Source organism: Athalia rosae, chromosome 8 (genome assembly GCF_917208135.1).
Source record: "Athalia rosae chromosome 8, iyAthRosa1.1, whole genome shotgun sequence".
Lineage (NCBI taxonomy): Eukaryota > Metazoa > Arthropoda > Insecta > Hymenoptera > Athaliidae > Athalia > Athalia rosae.
In genome coordinates, this window is record NC_064033.1 from 6,301,617 (window position 1) to 6,320,058 (window position 18,442).

The window sequence follows — 18,442 nt, forward strand, 5'->3', positions numbered from 1 at the left end:
GGCCTTTTATTCCGTCTCATGACTTCAGTGGAGATATGTGAGTTGAGCGGACGAAAGGGGAACCGATTCAGACGACTGACTCGAATTTGAAACATTTTTTGAGTTCGATGTTATTTACCTCCTCCCTTATATTAACAATAAGCCGGAATGATATTTTTTATTTACTTATCTACGCAATTTTACGATCTATAGATCCCTGATAAATTAGGAGGAGTGTAATTGCTTTAATTTTGTCAATTTTAATTCTTGTAATTATACCATTTGTATAATTTAATTATTTTATAAGTCTTAAACGAACGTATTTTTAAAATTCAATAACTTATTTAAAAAGCCGTAACATATCAATGAGATCTATAGGTAAATCATGAACTCCATTCGTATACCTCATCGTTGAAGGATATTTCGGCTCGCAACAGGAGGAGGAATATTTTTTGGGGAAAGTTTTTTTAGTCGAGTGTTTCGATTCTCTAAAATCGAAGAGTTTTGTATGACGAGTGGCATTTTTTACTTCACATCTCCGTTTTATCGCACGCTGATTCGCGAGTGAGAAGGAATGTCGATCGATCGCTATCGCACCCGCTGAATGGTGTAGTTGCGGAAAATAAGCTGGAAATCGTGAAAATGAAATACGGAGAAGAGGAGAATTATAATTGTCACGTTGCGTTGGTACAATTATCTCGTCATCTAGATGCCAAGGCGTATATACATATACATATATGTATATACACTCAGCGACAAATTTAACGGCGCACCCGGCACTCCGATTTTCGAAACGCTGTAACTTGATGAAAAAATGTAAAAAAAAATCTTTCCGAAAAGCATTTCAAAGATTGAAAATTCGACTTGAAGATAGCTTTTGAAAATTCCTCTCAAGGTCATTTTTTACCCCGTGGCGTGGGTTTGATGGCCGAGTCGCGAAACTTCGGGAGAAACAAGTTTTTCAAAGTTCTCCACGGGGCTTGAAAAAAATGGCGAAAAACTTTTGAGACGGCCATTTTGTAGTCCGAAATCTCCCCTTCAAAATGGCCTCCAAAAAGTTTGACGCACGATTTTTTGACGCTGAGTTATTCAAATTCTTCGAAAAAGCACGTCATTGAGGGCAGGATCGACGTAGTAGGCGCAAACCAACCGCGCACGGGTCAATAAATCAATCGATCGACCGCGTTTTCGATCGTTAAAAATTTAATAACTCGGCGTCAAAAAATCGTGCGTCAAACTTTTTGGTGGTCATTTTGAAGAGGAGATTTCGGGCTACAAAATGGCCGTGTCAAAAGTTTTCTGCCATTTTTCTCAAGCTCCGTGGAGAACTTTGAAAAACTTGTTTCTCCTGGCGTTTCGCGACTCGGCGCTCAAACCTACGCCACGGGGTGAAAAATGACCTTGAGAAGATTTTTCAAAAACCATCTTTAAGTCGAAGTTTCAACCTTTAAAGTGCTTCCCGGAATGATTTTTTTTTCCACCTTTTCTCATCGAGTTACAGAATTTCGAAAATCGGAGCGTCGTTCGCGTCGTGAATCGTTAATTTTTGTCGCCGAGTGTATATCGAGAGCTCATACGGAGCGCGGTGTGTGATGTCATCGGGAACCGGAGCTGATGGCGATGTGGGATACGATGATATAGTTGCGCGACCCACGATCGAGGATCACACGTATAAACTCCATACGTTACGAGAACTCATATGCCTACCTACGTTAATTCGATACGTCGCTCGAGTCGCTCGCTTATTCAGCGAAACAGTGTCGCTCGCTAAAATATTTACAAAAGAGGTGGTTGGGTTACGTGCGATGAAATTCAGCCTCCTCTCGTATTCGGATTGTGATAATCGTATTCGGATTATGACGATATCGACGATAATATGAGTTCGTTATTGTGAAACATCGTTAAAACAGATCGGCGTATACAGTCTGCGTAAACACGTTGGATCTCTACGATCTAATTGGAAGGTGTTCTCGAATTTCTATTACGGCTAATTAATCCCAACCATTTTTTATTCACTCCTTTTCCTTTTCCTTCGGCATCCGGATCAGGATATCCTTTTTTTTCCAGGATCTAATCGATCTGTAGCGATCTCTGATATTCGCCAAGATGGCTCTGATTCAAAATTTGTCACGTGACCCATACCAATTCGCACCACATCGTGTTTCCGATCGTCATTTGAGGTTTCCGGGTGCAGGATGTGAAACGTGATTTTTTTCACTTGGCAGTTTTTGGGAACCAAATTTCGCAGCAAAAACACCAAAAGAAAGTTTAAAAAAAAAACGGGATAATTTTGTATTTTTTTTTTTTTAAAAAAAAGGAAAATGAAAAAAATTGAAGACCGCAGAATATCATATGCGTGGGGAACATTTTGGAAAAACTCGAGTTACTTTATACCGGATGTATATTCAATGAAATAAAAAATGGAAAGAAAACCTCGAAATCCCGAAATTTCATTTTTGTTGGTTAGGACCTTATTGCGCTACACCGTCCACGCGGTATACTGCTCAATAAAAAACTACAACGCCAGAAAATCGGTGAAAAAATTTTTCATCCGATTTTCGGAGTATGTACTTTACACGTGATTTTACATATCTAAATTCGACGTGACTTTGAAACCGGCTTTCAAGGTCGTATTTTATTCTTCCTCGATTCCACGTTGTCAGTCACACGTACTCGAGGACGAAGAAGGTTGCGCAAATTGTAATACAAACAAGTTCAATTAAATCGCTTCGAGAATCACGCGCCTCCGCTCTACGTACAACGAGATGAGTCAATTAGCGCGCGTGTCTTGAAATTGGACCCGATTAGCTGGAATTGATTGTCGTCCATTAAATTCAATATACCCCGGTGTCTCTAACCCTCGATTACAAAGAGCTCCGGCGATGTATAAATTTTCGGTACAAAAAACCGTCGCACTTTCTATTCCACGAACGACTATGTATGTATGTATACACGTGCCGCGTGTCATCGGCAAGCGTCATCGATTCCGGCAGCGATATTCTCTTGATCAATTTTCACCGATCGTCAATTTTTTAACGCTCGTTTCTAGGAAGCCCCGTAAAATAGAAAAAAAAAAACAAAAAAGAACGCACGGTAGTCACCTTTTCCTCCTTTGGAAAGAAGAGTGGGGAAAGAACCGACGAACGTTCGATCGGTTTTCGATCGGTTTTCGATCGGGTCCCGCGGTCAGCTGATCGTCCAGGACTCGCGGTGTCCTTCAAGGCCGTGAGCCGAACGACGCGGATCGACTCGATCGTGTTTATCCGATTCAGTCGATGACGACACGACGAACGGTTAATAGCGCAAAGGTCGCAACTATACATATAGCCGACGCGCGCTGATTCTATCGGCGAAATAAAATCTCGCGCCTTTGAGTCCTCCGTCGAATTTCCGCCGCCATTCGTCGATTCGTTGCAGAAAACGCGAGTGACGACAACGCTCGACTATCGTATCCGAGCTATAATGATTGCTCCGTTTCAGATCGCGGATTTTCTTCTTTTTTTTTTTTTTCACACCCTAAGCGACCCATCGCATTTCTCATCCAAAAAAAAAAATCTGTTTTACCGACACCGAATCAACCAAAATTCGCGATTCGATCGATTTTCAAGACCGTCGTGGACCTTGTCAAGGTCACTGACGCTGAGAATGAACGCTTTGGCCGGATACCTCCAATCGAACCATTCGCATTCCGATTGGCAAAAATATTGGCAAAGTCGGTAAAGAAGGGAGCGACAACCTCCGTCGGTCAAGAAGGGCGCTGCAGCTCTCGTCGATAAAGAAGAGATGCAAAAATTGCCTAGTTAACATCGGGTTCAGCAGCGTAGTCCATTTCGGACTTACCTACCGATAACAGAAACTTTTACTATAGATTGCATCGGTTACCGACCGTCGGTAAGCGTTCGGTTGTATTTCGGAAAATTCATACCGGTCGTTGGTGAGGCGTGAGACGGAAATTTTTCGTCGTTGACAGATGCCGTTCGAGTCTCCGTATTCGTCGTGTGGCAGGGCAAACGTACCTGAAGAATCACTCGGATTAATTGCACGAAATTGGTTGACTGAGATGACGTTTCTAATTCATCGCGAAGTTACCCCGAATAATTGAGAACGGTTCGGAAGTTTTGAAACTTGGCTAATTAAGAGTTGACGTTAAACGTTCAATGGGACGATCCGAAAATACCGTAGGTACCTACGCTAATTTTTTAGCAAGGATTTTCCGAGCGATCTTTTTAACAATGAGACGTGGAAAAAGTCGTGAGTTAATTTCTCGCTCTGGAATTCCGTCTGGCGGTCATCGAAGGTGTTTGATCTGTAGAAAAACTACACATATAATTACCAAAAATTGTTAGCGTTCAAATGGAGCGAAATTCGGAATAGATTTCGGCGACATCGAGCGTCGACAGCTCGCTTCGGGAAAGTTTCGCGGTCGGAAAATTCGGTGTCTGGGATCGCGAGCCTCGAAAAAAAAAAAAAAAAAAAACAAGAAACAAAAAAAAAAAAATCAGCTTCGTCATCGGGACGAGCGATTCACGGTGTCGAAAATCGAGGACGACGGACGACGAGACGTGGAAAAGACTGAGAAAAAAACATGCCTCTTCGAAGTCGATATCGGGTGATTATTTTATATCAGGCTACTTTCGTAGGTTATACAAATCCGTATATATCAGGGTGGTCCTTATTTTGGGTATTTTTGAATTTTTCTCTACGGTAGCGCTAAATCGGTTTGAAATAAATGAAAAAAAAAAAATGCCTACCAAATTTCATCCCTTAATTTTAATTTTAACCCGTGCCCACCCCGCAGTCAAAGTTTTCAATGTAAATAACGTGTGTGAAAATGTCATCTCGTTCTTTGCAATTTTTTAAGTCGTTAACATATATTGATAAAATTCTGGACCGTACGGTTTTTTGTAGGAAATTTAACGCTCTAGAAAAAAGGTCTGTTATGATTTTTCGCTAGCTTTATCAATTCGAGGTAATAAAGGACAAACATTCGACTTTCGAAAAATTCGAAACTCCCCAAAATAAAGACCACCTTTATATATATATAGGTGTTTCGAAATATCGTCGGGCAATTGACTTACCTACAATCATATTTGTTTTATCGCAAACTTTATTCCAGAACGGCGAAAACCAAAAATTTTCCGAAATCCTTTGACTCGTGTTCCTAACCGTGAAAAATCAAGGGCAATAATTACTATCTTTAATTCGCAGTCGACGACTTCCACGAAAACTTCGCGAGAACCCCGAAGATCAAAATGTGCAGCAAATATGTAAAAAAAAATGTCCGCCCCGAAACCCTTACGGGTAAAACGTGCGCATACAAAAATGCATAATATACGTACCTACACCTACCTACCTACCTACCTACCTACCTACCTATACGATTCGACGGGAATATTTTGTCCCCGTTCCGCGTGTGTCGCGACGTAGCGGTAAGAAGGTCGGTCGGTCGGTCTCTACCCAGTAGGTATACCTACGGTCAGGGTAAAAAACCAGGAGGGGGTTGGGGGGTTGGGGGGGTGGGGGTGGGGGTTAGCCTCAAAAAGTCTTCTGGTGTAATATCGGAGGCGCGGCATTTGATACGTTATCGTCGTTCTCGCGGGAGCCATGAAGCCCCCCCCCCCCTCCCCCGACCCCCCGACCGAGACTCGGCGAGGGTCGTGGATCCTTCGCTGCCGCCGCGATGTGGAACCTCGAAAAGCTCGGCATAACCATTTCCACCGAAGCTCTCGCTCTCCCCCGCCGCGCCGCGCCGCGCCGCCTCGACCGCGACCGCCAACCGAGTCGAGCTCGACGGAGACGCGATGCAAATTCAATTGGAATTGGAGGGCGCCGAGGAGGAAGGCGGCGACCGAGTATTATAGGGCGCAGAAAAGATACCCGATGAGACCGCGGCCCCCCGTATACGGGGTGTTTTGTTTCGAAATACCTCGAGCCCCGAACTGTTTTATTCGTTCCAAACTTTTTATTTCCCTGTATTACACATATTATATATCTTCGCAGATCCCGCGCGTCGCCGAAGAAGACTGCAACAGACGGCTAACTGTGTACGCACCTATACTAATTCGCTATATAATATGTCGGCCATTTTTTTTTTTTTTTTTCTCTTCAAATTTCTTACAACTTGGAGTTTCGCAATTAAATTCGTCAAAATTTTCGATCGTTAGCCGCACAAATTTTGACGTACGTACGTTCACCTCGGATTCGAAGAATTTCGCCAATCGTCGTCGTATACGACGAGGGAGCACGTGTTTCTTCATTTTTTTTTTTTTTCTCCTTTCATCGGGGTATTATTTCCCTACGTTCGAATTTTCGCGAGAATCTCGCCTCGGCTGTATCGCTCGGATGTCGCGGTACACCCCGTAGACGATATCGGACGATAGCGTCGTCGGCGTGCGGGAGGACGCCCCTGGGAACCCCAGGGAGCGACGCTTACTAGATCAAGTTAGACTCGTCGTTTGAATACCTACAACCGGGAGAACCACCCCCGCTTTCCACGCCCCCGTTCCCCCCCCCCCCCCACTCCTACACCCCCGCGAGAGACATCGCGGATCAAAAGTTGATGCTGCGCTGCTCTTCGCTTTATATGATTACCCATCGACTTGTCCCGGTATTGGTCCTGCGGGTCCCGATATCGGTCCGCGTCCCCCCCTTCCCCCTCACCCCTCCCCCCCCTACCCCCTTCCACCTCCCCCCTCCCCCCGTCCACCGAACCGTCGGCCCCTCGAACTCGCTCGACGTTCGACGACGACGCGTGGAATACTTAAACTGTCGCCTCTATTTCGTTACCGTTGTATGTGTGCGCGCGCGTAAGAAGCGTACACACACATATATACATACAAACATATACATGTATATACATACATATATATATGTTTAGATATACGTATGTACGGCGAGTCGCATAAAGTAGGTACCTTTAGGGGTATGTAGTGTGTATATAATATATATATATATATGTAAGGTATATAGAGCCACTATATGCGCCGTGTACAGTGCGGTACATGGGCAGGTGTTGTGCAGTCGTGTATATATTATACGCCATTTTCTACGACTCTCGCGACGTTCTATAGATACGAATCGAATTACAACTTCGTTTCTACCTTACTCACGCTCGTGTATGTATTGTCTTTAGTGTATATAGGTAGGTAGGTACTTACTTACTCACTTACTTACTTACTTACTTACTTACTTACTAGGGTGGATCGAAAATATATCTATATGTACTGAAAATTGTTGGCGATCCCTAAAAATCGAAGATTTTTTGAATTCCTTTTTTTTTATTCTGGGGGGTGCACGGGACGCTAAAAAACGCCATTTTTTGAAGTTTATATAATTCACCGTATCGTTCGTAAACGGAGAAAAATGGTTCCAAAAATTTTGAATTTTTCGTACATGATGTCCAGATGTGCACTCTTTCGAACCCACATCCGATCAATATTATAACGAGTGGTTCGTATCTTCGAGAAAAATGTACGAAATTTCAAGATTTTTATGATTTTTCAATCAATGCGCGTTGATATTGGCGTTTTTTAGTGTAAAATATTTTTGTACGTTCTCCATCTTGATTTTGTTGCCGAATCTCGGCGTACATCAATATCACAAAAAAAACGTTGAAGATATGAAAAAATTTTGAGTTCCAAATAGACCGGAACGTTTTCGACTCCCGAACTTCATTTTGTTTTTAAAGGATGTCCAGACGCGAGCCCCGAAAAATCCGGAAAATAATAATCAGACGGCAACAATGGTTTTTTTTTTTTTTTTTTTTTAAATCTAATTTGATTTCACGACTTTGGAAATCTTCCGAACAATCATGGTTAATTCATTTTATTGGAAATTGACAAGTTTCACATTCAACTTGCGAATAATGTGGTTCTAGTTTTCGAACAAATTACAGAGAAAAAATCAAGATGTAAAAAAATGAAACAAAACAATTCAGACAGCAGACGACAGCGATATACGTGTGCCGTCTCATTATATTTCTAAAATATACATTTGACCAGTTTCAGAAAATTTCGCACCAAAATAATGCGAATCAAACGGCAAAAAACACTCGCCATTCGATACGGCGAACGTTCGTCCTGAAATAATTCACCGCATCGGATGGAAATTCGACCGATTGTCGAAATAATCTTTCGGAAGACGCGTAAGTTTCAAAAAATGTCAAACGACGATTCGTAATTAATAATTCTTTCTCCTCATCGCTCAGCCAACCTACGCGAATAAGGAGCAACAAGGACGTCCAACCGCTGTCCGTTAGCCCGATTCCATAACCATACAGGACATAAAAATCAGCGTTTCGCGGCGAAACTCCGCTCAAAGGACACGCGCGAAACCTAACCTCCGATCGGCGAGGGCGTCGCGTGTGCCGGTCGCGCGAGGACGCGATAAAAATGCAGGGGACAGGAGCAGCAGCGGGGTGTGTAGGAGAGCGCGGGCTTTCCCCGAGGTCCTCAGGAATTAATGGAATCGGAATGGAATTTAGTTCCGATAAGGAAATATACTCGAGAGACCTTGTAAGCCGCCCGCGGTCATCAATGATGCAGCCGAAGGAGATGTATACGTCGCGGACGGGTCGCCTGCCTCCTTCGATTTCGCCTTGGGCGCGCTCTCCTTCTACTCTCGTCTCCGGGGTTCGATTCCGCGGACGAACGTCACGGACCGACGGACGGACCGGGAGACCCCCCCCCTCCCCCCCCCCCCGGGGTCCTGCAGGACCCTCGACCGCCCGATCTCGGCTCCTCCGACGTTAACCCCGAACGGCGTAGCGGACCGCACAAAGGATACCTTTGGGCGGACAAATAATCACTCCGAGCCGATCGCCGAATCACTTATTCATGATAACGTGTAATGAATTACGCCACGGGGGAGTTCGTTCGACACCTATTCACGCGACGTTTAATGGCAAGGCGAACGTAGCCGGGAAACTCGACGAATGACAGACGCTGCGGAATTGTGAGAGACACGGAAAAACTGCGAGGGACGGAGTCCGTGGACTGATTTTCGATCGACTCGAAGTCTGCTGAGAAGCTATGTTTTTTACTCTAGGATGCGAGGACACGGGATAAGGACCAGTGGATACAGGAGCGACGGTAATGATGATGTTTCTGGTGACGGTTTTCGTGGCCTTGAACGGTAAGTCGACATTTTTTTACCGAATATTTTCTGGCGAGTTTTTTAAAACATTGATTAATAACCGGAGCGTCGGCGGCCATCTTGTAGTGATCTCTACACGTTCAAAACATGGCCGCCGCTCGTTCAAGGCCCCGAAAACTGGCAACAGCGAAATAGCTTCTGGTTCTACCGGTCCTTATTCTGTGGTAAGTTGGTCCGGAGAAAACGAAAGTTTTTTTTAACGCCTCTCCTGTGAAAGGATTTTGAAAAAAATTTACAAAATCATCGAGAATTGATTTTTGTTTTTTCATATTTTTTTTTCGTCGTTCGGAAATCAGTTTCCAGGTTGAATGTGACGGAGGTTTTCAAAATTTTCGAGTCGATAATTTGGTTTCTGAAAGTCGCTTGAAATTTTTTCAACCTTCGAAGTAGTATTTTGAAAATATTTTCGAGCGACCTCTCCGGATCTGAATATTGACGGACTTTTGGTTTTTCGATTTCGAGTCAAAAAATCAAAGGTTTGTTGATAATTTATAAGATTCAAAGGTCGCCCGGAAATATTTTAGGTATACCTACTTTATTTTGAAAGTCGAAAAAATTTTCGGGGATCTGAAATTTTCCGAATCTCCGTCATTCTCGACCAAGAAAATGTTCGAATGCAGACAAGAATAAAGGTTTAAAAAAAAAAAATCAATTTTCGACGATTTTGGACATTTTTTAAAATTTCGATCAATTTCTGGAAAAAAAAACAATTTCGAACTCATCTTAATTGGAGGGCGCTCTAAAAACATGTCAATTATTTCATTTTCATATAAAATGCAAAAAAAAAAAAGTTTCATGTTTTTAACGTAAATTTAAACGACTGAGAACCCCGAAAAAATTGACCGGTGCTCTAAAATGAATGAAATTTAAACTGGTCAAGCAATTTGAGCGAATTTCGTTTGTCGAAAACTACGAATGTTGCGTCCGCTGTAAATTTAGCTCGTCTTCTGCTAGCTTCCGAAACGAAATCAAATAAAATTACCAAATACAAAATCAACCGAAGTCTACCCTAACCTCAAAATTTGGGACCGAATTTCTCCAAGCACAACTCGAAAAAGGGTAAAACATGAAAAATTGCGTCTCATACCTTTGCCCGTCATTACACAGCCAATAATTATTTGGATTTTTCCAAGCGGTGTTGCCACAAAATGCGTAAAATTACCACAACGAGGACACACATCACATTCCGAAAAAAAGATGGCGGAATGATCACCTAACCTAGATAACGTTTCGGGATTCAAATCCTCGGTCGTTTTGCGTCCGGCGATCGGAACGGAATTTCCCATTCGGAAGCTCCGAATTTAATTTTTTATCTCTCGCGTCGCGCGGTAGCAGGTCATATTAAATCTCACTTGGCGACGCGATATATCCATCGGAGGCGGGGGCATCGCGCTGCGGAGTTGATCGGGGATTTTCGCATCAGAGTTGTTTGTCGTTTGTTTTCGCGTCTGTACAGAACGGTCATTCCGAGCTGTAGCAATACCTGTATGTTATTCGTAATAATACGTATACCGGGGGATTAAAAAAGTCAATTTCCAATTACATACGCCGGCGTCCACCGGCAGTCAGAAGTTAATGGAATTTTTGAGAAGGGGATTAGCCGTTCGCCGCGTACGCGCGTACGTTACGTACGCTACGCTGCGGGAATTTGACGGCGGATAAGTTAGGTTATACTGCATGGCGTGTAGATCGAAGCCACGTGACACCCGCCCGCCTTTGCCAACGATCATTATAATTTATAAATTACTTTATGGCAGATTATAATAACGTCGTTAACTCCGCAGGGGTGTGTTGTCGTCGGCTCACGTTCGAGAGTACAAAACAATTGAAATTGTTTGTTAATTATCGGCTCGAATTACTTTGTAATTTACGTTGTTTCGCGTCTCGTTTCTAATTCCCGATCCTTTTCGACTCCGACGCGTTCGACTCCCCCCCCCTCCCTTCGTTTTTGGAACGGCGATGACTCCGGTGGGGATTTTATCATATTTTTCGTCTTCGCGTCATCGCGTCGAAGAGCAAAACCTTCGTGTGATAAAGTAGCTATACCTATAACGCGATATTCGAACTAATATACGCGCGGATGTTGAACTCCTTTTAATTTTCATAATTATATCATCAGTAACGCGGAGAGCGTAGTGTTGGCAAACGTTTCGCTTTTTCCGTCCTTCTTACAACCTTCGTAGGGCCGGTTAAACTTGCATCACATTTGCACGAGGGTTATATGTATGGGGCATTCCGTTTGAAATCGACCACTTTTCAAACCGAAATCTTTTCATTTTGCTGAGAATTTAGGACGTTTTTCTACTGGACTAGAGACGTTTTTGAGAAAATTTTCAATTTTCTTTACCCGAGCCAAAAAAAGTTCAAAAACAATCCCCTTTTTTTCAAATAGCCATAACTTCCTCAAAAATGTACTATAATCGCGACGTACTCTTCAACGAAGAATACAAAAAAAAAATCAACTGCAAGATCTAAGAATTTTTTTTTACAAAGAAAATCATCAATTTTTTCAAATCCGACACTTTTTATTTTTTTTTTTTCATTTAAAAAAAACTATCTTAAAAGAAACAGGGTTTTCTTAGTTGTTTTCAATATTCAACTTATCCTATGACAAAAGTTTTTCGATCGAGAAGAAAAAAGATACAAAGAAAACTCACGGAATGGATCTAAGTTTTTTTTTTGTAGGATGAAAAACAAATAAAATAAAAAGTGTCGGATTTAAACCAATCGATGGATTTTCTTTGAAAAAAAGAATCTCACAAATTTTGCAGCTGTTTTTTTCTGTTGTTTTTTTTGGTGAAAAGTACATCCAAAAACGAAACTTTCGAAGAAAAAAAACGTCCCGATCAGTCAACTTTCAAGGAAGTTATTTCCTATTTTAAAAAAAAAAATGGGATTTCTTTCGAACTTTTTTTGGGTTGGGTGAAAAAATTTTGAAAAAATTCAAAAAACCGTATTCAGTGGAGCAGAAAAACATACTAAATTCTCGGCAAAATCAAAAGGACTCGGGTTCAAAAAAGTGGTCGGAGTTCGCACGCAATTACCCGTACATACGCTTGTTTAAACAAGTGTAAGTTTTGAGCGATGTTTTTCGACGGCCCTCCACGAGCGTTACGATTATAAAGGTGGTGAAATAATATATCAGAGATGAGCGTTATAAGCGCGCAAAGTCCTCACCTTCTTCATTGTACGTAAAGTGACATAATAGAATAATAATAAAACCGAGTAATTAGGGCGCGAACACATCAGAGTCTGAGAGGGGCGGGAATAATTATAAATAATTACGCGAGGTGTTAGGTTAGGTTTCGCGGGGACTAGATTTGTCAAATTTCAGAATCGTTTAACTTCGTTCTCGGGGACATTCGTCTACATCATTTACTACCGGACGACGAGACATTTTCTCGGGGGCTGAAAAACCGCGCGCACCCCCCAATAATTTTTTACCCGTTTCATCGCGTCTCGCACTCTTTCTTTCTTTCTTTCCCCCCCTCCCCTTTCGCCGGGCCGGTTTGTCCGGCGATCGCGTTCGGCGTCTAACGACGAGGGTCGAATACCGCGAGGGTTGATTTTCCGTTTAGGTCTCCGGTCGGCTGACGGTTCGCCCTCGTTTTCCCTGCCCCCTCGTTCGCACTCCTCAACGAAGTATCTCGATCAGTCTTTACTCTTTGGACATTATTACACCGGTCCATATCCAGTCCACCAGTCGGCGTGCCCTACAGCCTCCTTCCAAGAGTGATCGGCAGAGCGCGTGCCGCGGCTGCGTCCCCCCCCCCGTACCAACTTCTGGTTCTTCGTCTTCGAACTCCCAAAGTCCCCCGCCTTCCGCTTCCGCTTCTTATCCGGGCTCCTTGGAATGCCATTCGTTTTCTTCTTCGACTCTTATATTCTCTGCGGGTAGAGGTACTTTAAGTCCTCCCCGAACCGCCGCTGATCCTTATACGATGCTCTCTACAGACGTCCCCCACCCCCACCTTCGCCCCATTTCCCTTGTCCACCTCTTGATGTCTCTTTCTTTTTTCTATCTCATTTGAAACGTGAAGTAGAACACGGGCTCTGCCATTTGTATCACTCACCGAGCTCCGCGGGACGGATAGATTACTTTTGCATGTTATTAAAAGCTTCTTGACAAATCGCCGCCCCCCCGCCCCCTCCCCCCTCCCCCCCTACCGCCTCGCATCGCTGGTTCAATTTTTTCTTTCGTTTCTTGTTTTCTTTTTTTCGGGTGGATCGGGTTTTTTTTTTTTTTGTTTTCTACGCTTCCTAAGGACGATGTCTCGTGAAATTTTATCAACCGGCGCGCATTTGCGTCGAGTTAGACAAAGGCCGAAGGCAAGAAGGGTCTAACCCACAAAAAACCTCCCCACAGATATGGTGCTTTTCGTCGATATTGCAAATTGATCGAAGGCTATGTGATATCGAATTTGGAAATCTAAGTTTTCGTCTGAATATTTCGGAAGTTTTTTGAACATTTTTTTTTTGCGGAATCCAGTCGAAAGATCTTGACATTTTGAGATTGGCTGTGTGAATCGTTTTATTTCCGGACTTGGGCACCTTTTGTGCGCTTTTGCGCCCAAAATTTCATGAAAATTATATACATGGGGCTTTTCACGCGGTATCGCACGGTTTCAAAAACTTTTTTTTTGATCTTCTGAATTTTTGGATATTTTCTAGTATAGCCCATTGCGAAGCCATTCTTAGCAAATTTTGAGATTTTTTTCATTACTGGTTCCAAAGATATCGAATTTTCAGAGACAATGCTCTTTTTGGGTTTTTTGCCCATAACTTTGCTAATAATTGTCGAAATCAAACTTTTTTTTTTGCAAAATCTTCGGTTCTTCATATACTTTTCAAAGAAAAATACAACAAAAGGAATTCAAAGTTTTCTTACATGTGATTTTTGAATTTTAAACATCAAATCTTGTTTTATAAAGTGAGTGCGTATTTTGATTTTATTGAAAATTTTCTATCACGAATTTTTCTTTCTTTTGGATAATTTTTGACACCAGTCTGGTCTTGGGCCTTTGATACTTATAATTTTTTGTGTTATTTTTCGATTTTTTTGAATTAAAAAAAAATAAATAAATAATCCATAATTATTGATTTTAAGTCGTTTTCTTTGTTGCATTTTTTTTTTCTAAAAAGTACATGAGAACCCGAAGATTTTGCAAAAAAAAAAAAAGTCTGATTTCGACAATTATCAGCAAAGTTATGGGCAAAAAACCCCAAAAAGAGCATTTTCTTTGAAAATTTGATATCTTTGGAACCGGTGATAGAAAAAATCTCAAAATTTCCCAAGAATGCATGGTTCTCCGATGGGTTATGTAATTGAAAAATATCAACAAATTGAGAAAATCAAGGAAAAAAGTTTTTCAAAGCACGTTACATACCTAACTTGAGAGATAATTTCAGAAATTTACATAAATTTGGGCGACGGAAAAGCGCGGTAAAATTTCGGCCCACGGTTGAAGAATAATCGGCGTGGCATTCGGCGAAACGAAAATGAACCGTTTTTCAAATATTCCACACGCATATCGCAAGGGGGGCGCGGAGCCTTTTTCGCAGCTCCGGTGGCGCGGTGTGTCGCGGTGTTTCACCTTGTACGGGAAAAAAGTTATTACCGAGTCTGCGGAGGAGTGGTTGTAAATAATATTCCACCGCGACGTCGTAGGTACGGCACGTAGCGGGCCACCCACCCTATCAGCCGCGGCGGTGCTCCTCGACTCGCGCGAGACTCGAGGGCAGGACATATTTCAAACGAGGGTGACCGAGGTGCCCTCCCGGGCTCGTGAATATCTTAATAGGCGTAACGCTGCTTACACTTTCTTGCGCTTCTGTATTCGCGGCAAAACTGAACACTGAAAATATGTCATTGCGGCGTCGGACGCCTCTCCAGCCAGGCTCTCGTCCTTTTTCCTCCAATTCTTTCTTTCTCTCGTGCGCTCAATTTCTAGTCGACAATCGTGAAAAACCAAAGTTTCGATGCATTTCTGCTATTTACACAACCAACTTTGATTTTCCATTTTCGAAAAAGTTTTTTCCCCATACTCCAACCCGTTCTTCAATTTGTTCGGCCTTTTTTTCCTCTTTCTTTTTGTGCGCTCAATTTCTAGTCGAAAATCGATGTTTCGATGAATTTTTGCTATTTACAGAACGGATTTTGGTTTTCCGTTTTGGAAAAAGTTTTTTTTTCCCATATTCTAACTTATGGTCTTTGATTTTCACGTCCTTTTTCCTCTTTTTCTTTTTTTTTTGTACGCTCAATTTCTAGTCGAAAATCGATGTTTCGATGAATTTTTGCTATTTACAGAACGGATTTTGGTTTTCCGTTTTGGAAAAAGTTTTTTTTTCCCATATTCTAACTTATGGTCTTTGATTTTCACGTCCTTTTTCCTCTTTTTCTTTTTTTTTTGTACGCTCAATTTCTAGTCGAAAATCGATGTTTCGATGAATTTCTGCTATTTACAGAACAGATTTTGGTTTTCCGTTTTGGAAAAAGTTTTTCTTTCAATATTCTAACTTATGGTCTTTGATTTTCACGTCCTTTTTCCTCGCTCTCTTTTTTTCTTTCGTGCGATTAATTTCGAAGTTTCGATGAATTTCTGCTATTTACAGAACCATAGAAAAAACAATTTTGATTTTGCGTTATGGGAAAAGTTTTTTTTCCACATTCTAACCCGGTCTTCGATTTGCTCGTCCATTTTCTTCTCTTTCTTTCTTTCGTTCGCTCAATTCCTGGTCGTAAATCGAAAATCCGATGAACTTCTGCTATTTACAGAACCAATTTTGATTTACTGTTTTGGAAAAAGTTTTTTTTTCTACATTCTAACTCGGACTCCTATTTTCCTTTCATTTTTTTTTAGTCGAAATTCGTGAAGGACCAAAGTTTTGGATGCATTTCTTCTGCTATTTACACAACCATAGAAAAAACGATTTTGATTTTCCGTTTTGGAAAAAGGTTTTTTTTCCATATTCTAACTTGCGGTCTTTGATTTTCTCGTCCTTTATCCTCGCTCTCTTTTTTTTTGTGCGCTCAATTTCTAGTCAAAAATCGAAGTTCCGATGAAATTCTGCTATTTACAGAACAAATTTTGATTTTCCGTTTTAAAAAAAGTTTTTTTTCCCCATATTCTAACCCAGACTCTTATTTTCTCGTCTTTTTCCCTCTTTTTCTATCTTTCGCGCGTTCAATTTCCAGAACCATAGAAAAGCCAACTTCGATTTTCCGTTTTTCAAAAAGTTATTCTCTCCGTCCGATCCTTTGGATCGGATTAAAACCGAATTCAAATTACAACAATAAAGAACTCAAATCTTCTAAAACCAACAAACGACTAGCATCGGGTCGACCGCGACTCTCCAGCAAACCCCCCCCCCCCCCCCCCCCCCCTCCCCAATCCCCTCAAACCCCAAGATCCCCCGCACGGTACAATAATTGCGGATTTCTCCGTGACCGGGGGGCCCCGAGGGTCGCCCGACCGAGTTACGCCCCTGAGTATCACATACGTGGGCCGTTTAGCAGTCGCGGAATGGCAAAGCTTATGCCGTTTAATAACGACGCTCTCAATTACTCCGCGACTATTAGCGGAGGGTGGATTGGTTTCGGAGCAATCGGTTAATCACCGTCGTCTCTCGGCGCTGCGCTGCACCAGCCAACTCCGCGCGTACACCGCGGCGGTGCGTACACGCATATACATACATATGTATGTATATGCGTAGAGTGCGTGAGGCGGACGCACACACGCGGAAATTGCGGAGGAACGCGTTGCCGGCGCGCCGCATACCCCCGGAGCCTGGTATGTGTCCGCGGCGATCGCAGCGGCGGGGGGAATCCGCCGCGCGCCCCCCTCCCCCCCCCCCCCGGTTTCAGCAGCTACTAGTTTCCCGGTGCCGTTACCGCCGCCCCCCCCCCTCCCCCCCCCCCCTCCACCCAACCCGATGTCAATTAATCTTACCCAGAATGCAATAACTGTCCAATCTGCTTTCGGCCCATAGTGCTCTCTTCGGCTCCCGTTGTACCTCGACGCCGCGCGCTCTCTCTCCCTCTCTCTCTCTCTCTATCTGTGTGCGTTTGTCGTCGTCGTTCGCATGTCCTTTTCGCTCTTCGTCGCGCATAGAGCGCCAAATCCATCCAGATACAAGCGACGCGCCCCCACCTTCACCCCCGGATGGCCCCGGTGTCGGAGGGCGTGAGACGGGAAAGCACAAGCGTGTACCGCGTGCGTGTTTCGTCGATTTGCCGTATGGGATGAGCTCGAGAGCGAAAAGAATCTTATCGTTAGCGGGAAACACTTATATGGAGCGTTCCCTTCGCAAAACGTTCGGGAGACTGCAGTTCTTGGACCGTGGCGAATCGGTGGAGATGATTCGGACGCTCGCGGATCGCGATCGACGCCGACAGGACTCCGATTGGTTCTTCTTTTTTTTTTTTTTTTTTTTCTAGTTTATCTTCTGCGGAAGGAAACGCACATCCGCTCGATGTGTTCTGCGTTTCTCATCCGTCTTTATGAGGATTATCTGAACTTTTTAGAAAAAAAAAAATTCAACGCCGCGTAACCTCAAAACCCGCAGACTCGGTACGGCCCACTTCGGGACTTTTGAAGGTCGCCACCGACCCGGGTGGATCGTTAGCGTTTGGTTTTTACGATTTTCTCGATCTCGCGAAATGAACAATCGGACGTTGGAAATTGATCGCGATAAAACATCGATTGTTTTTTTTTTCGTTTTGACGATTTGACGAACGAAACGGATGTGGCGATTTCGTTGCACCCTGTAGGTGAACAATGCGTATGATAGGTACGAGTTTGAAGGTTTGGGTACGGTGTGCATCAGAATGATTCAAGAGAATCCACTATTTTTTTTTTTTCTCAAATATATTAAGAATATTGTTGGAAATGATGAAAAAAGAATCCTCTGAAAGCGACAGATCTTAATAATAAAAGTAATTCAACTTTAAAATATAATTTGAAATATTTTCTCATTTTTTTCTCATTTTTTGACGGAACTATCAAGTTCATCAAAAAGTTTCAGAATTGTAATAAAACTATTCTAATGTCACGAAGTTGAGAAAAAAAATTAGAATAAAAACAATTTTTAGTTGAAAAAAAAAATAATTTGAATTTAATGAAAAATTAAGATATGATAGTATCACAAAATGTAACAGTCAAATAAAAGCATTTGTGAAACCAAAAAAAATTTAGAATACAAAAAATTTGAAAAATTTGACAAAATTTTCTGATAAACTTGATAGTTTCGTCAAAAAATTGGAAAAATGAGAAAATATTATAAATTATATTTTAAAATTGAATAACTTCGA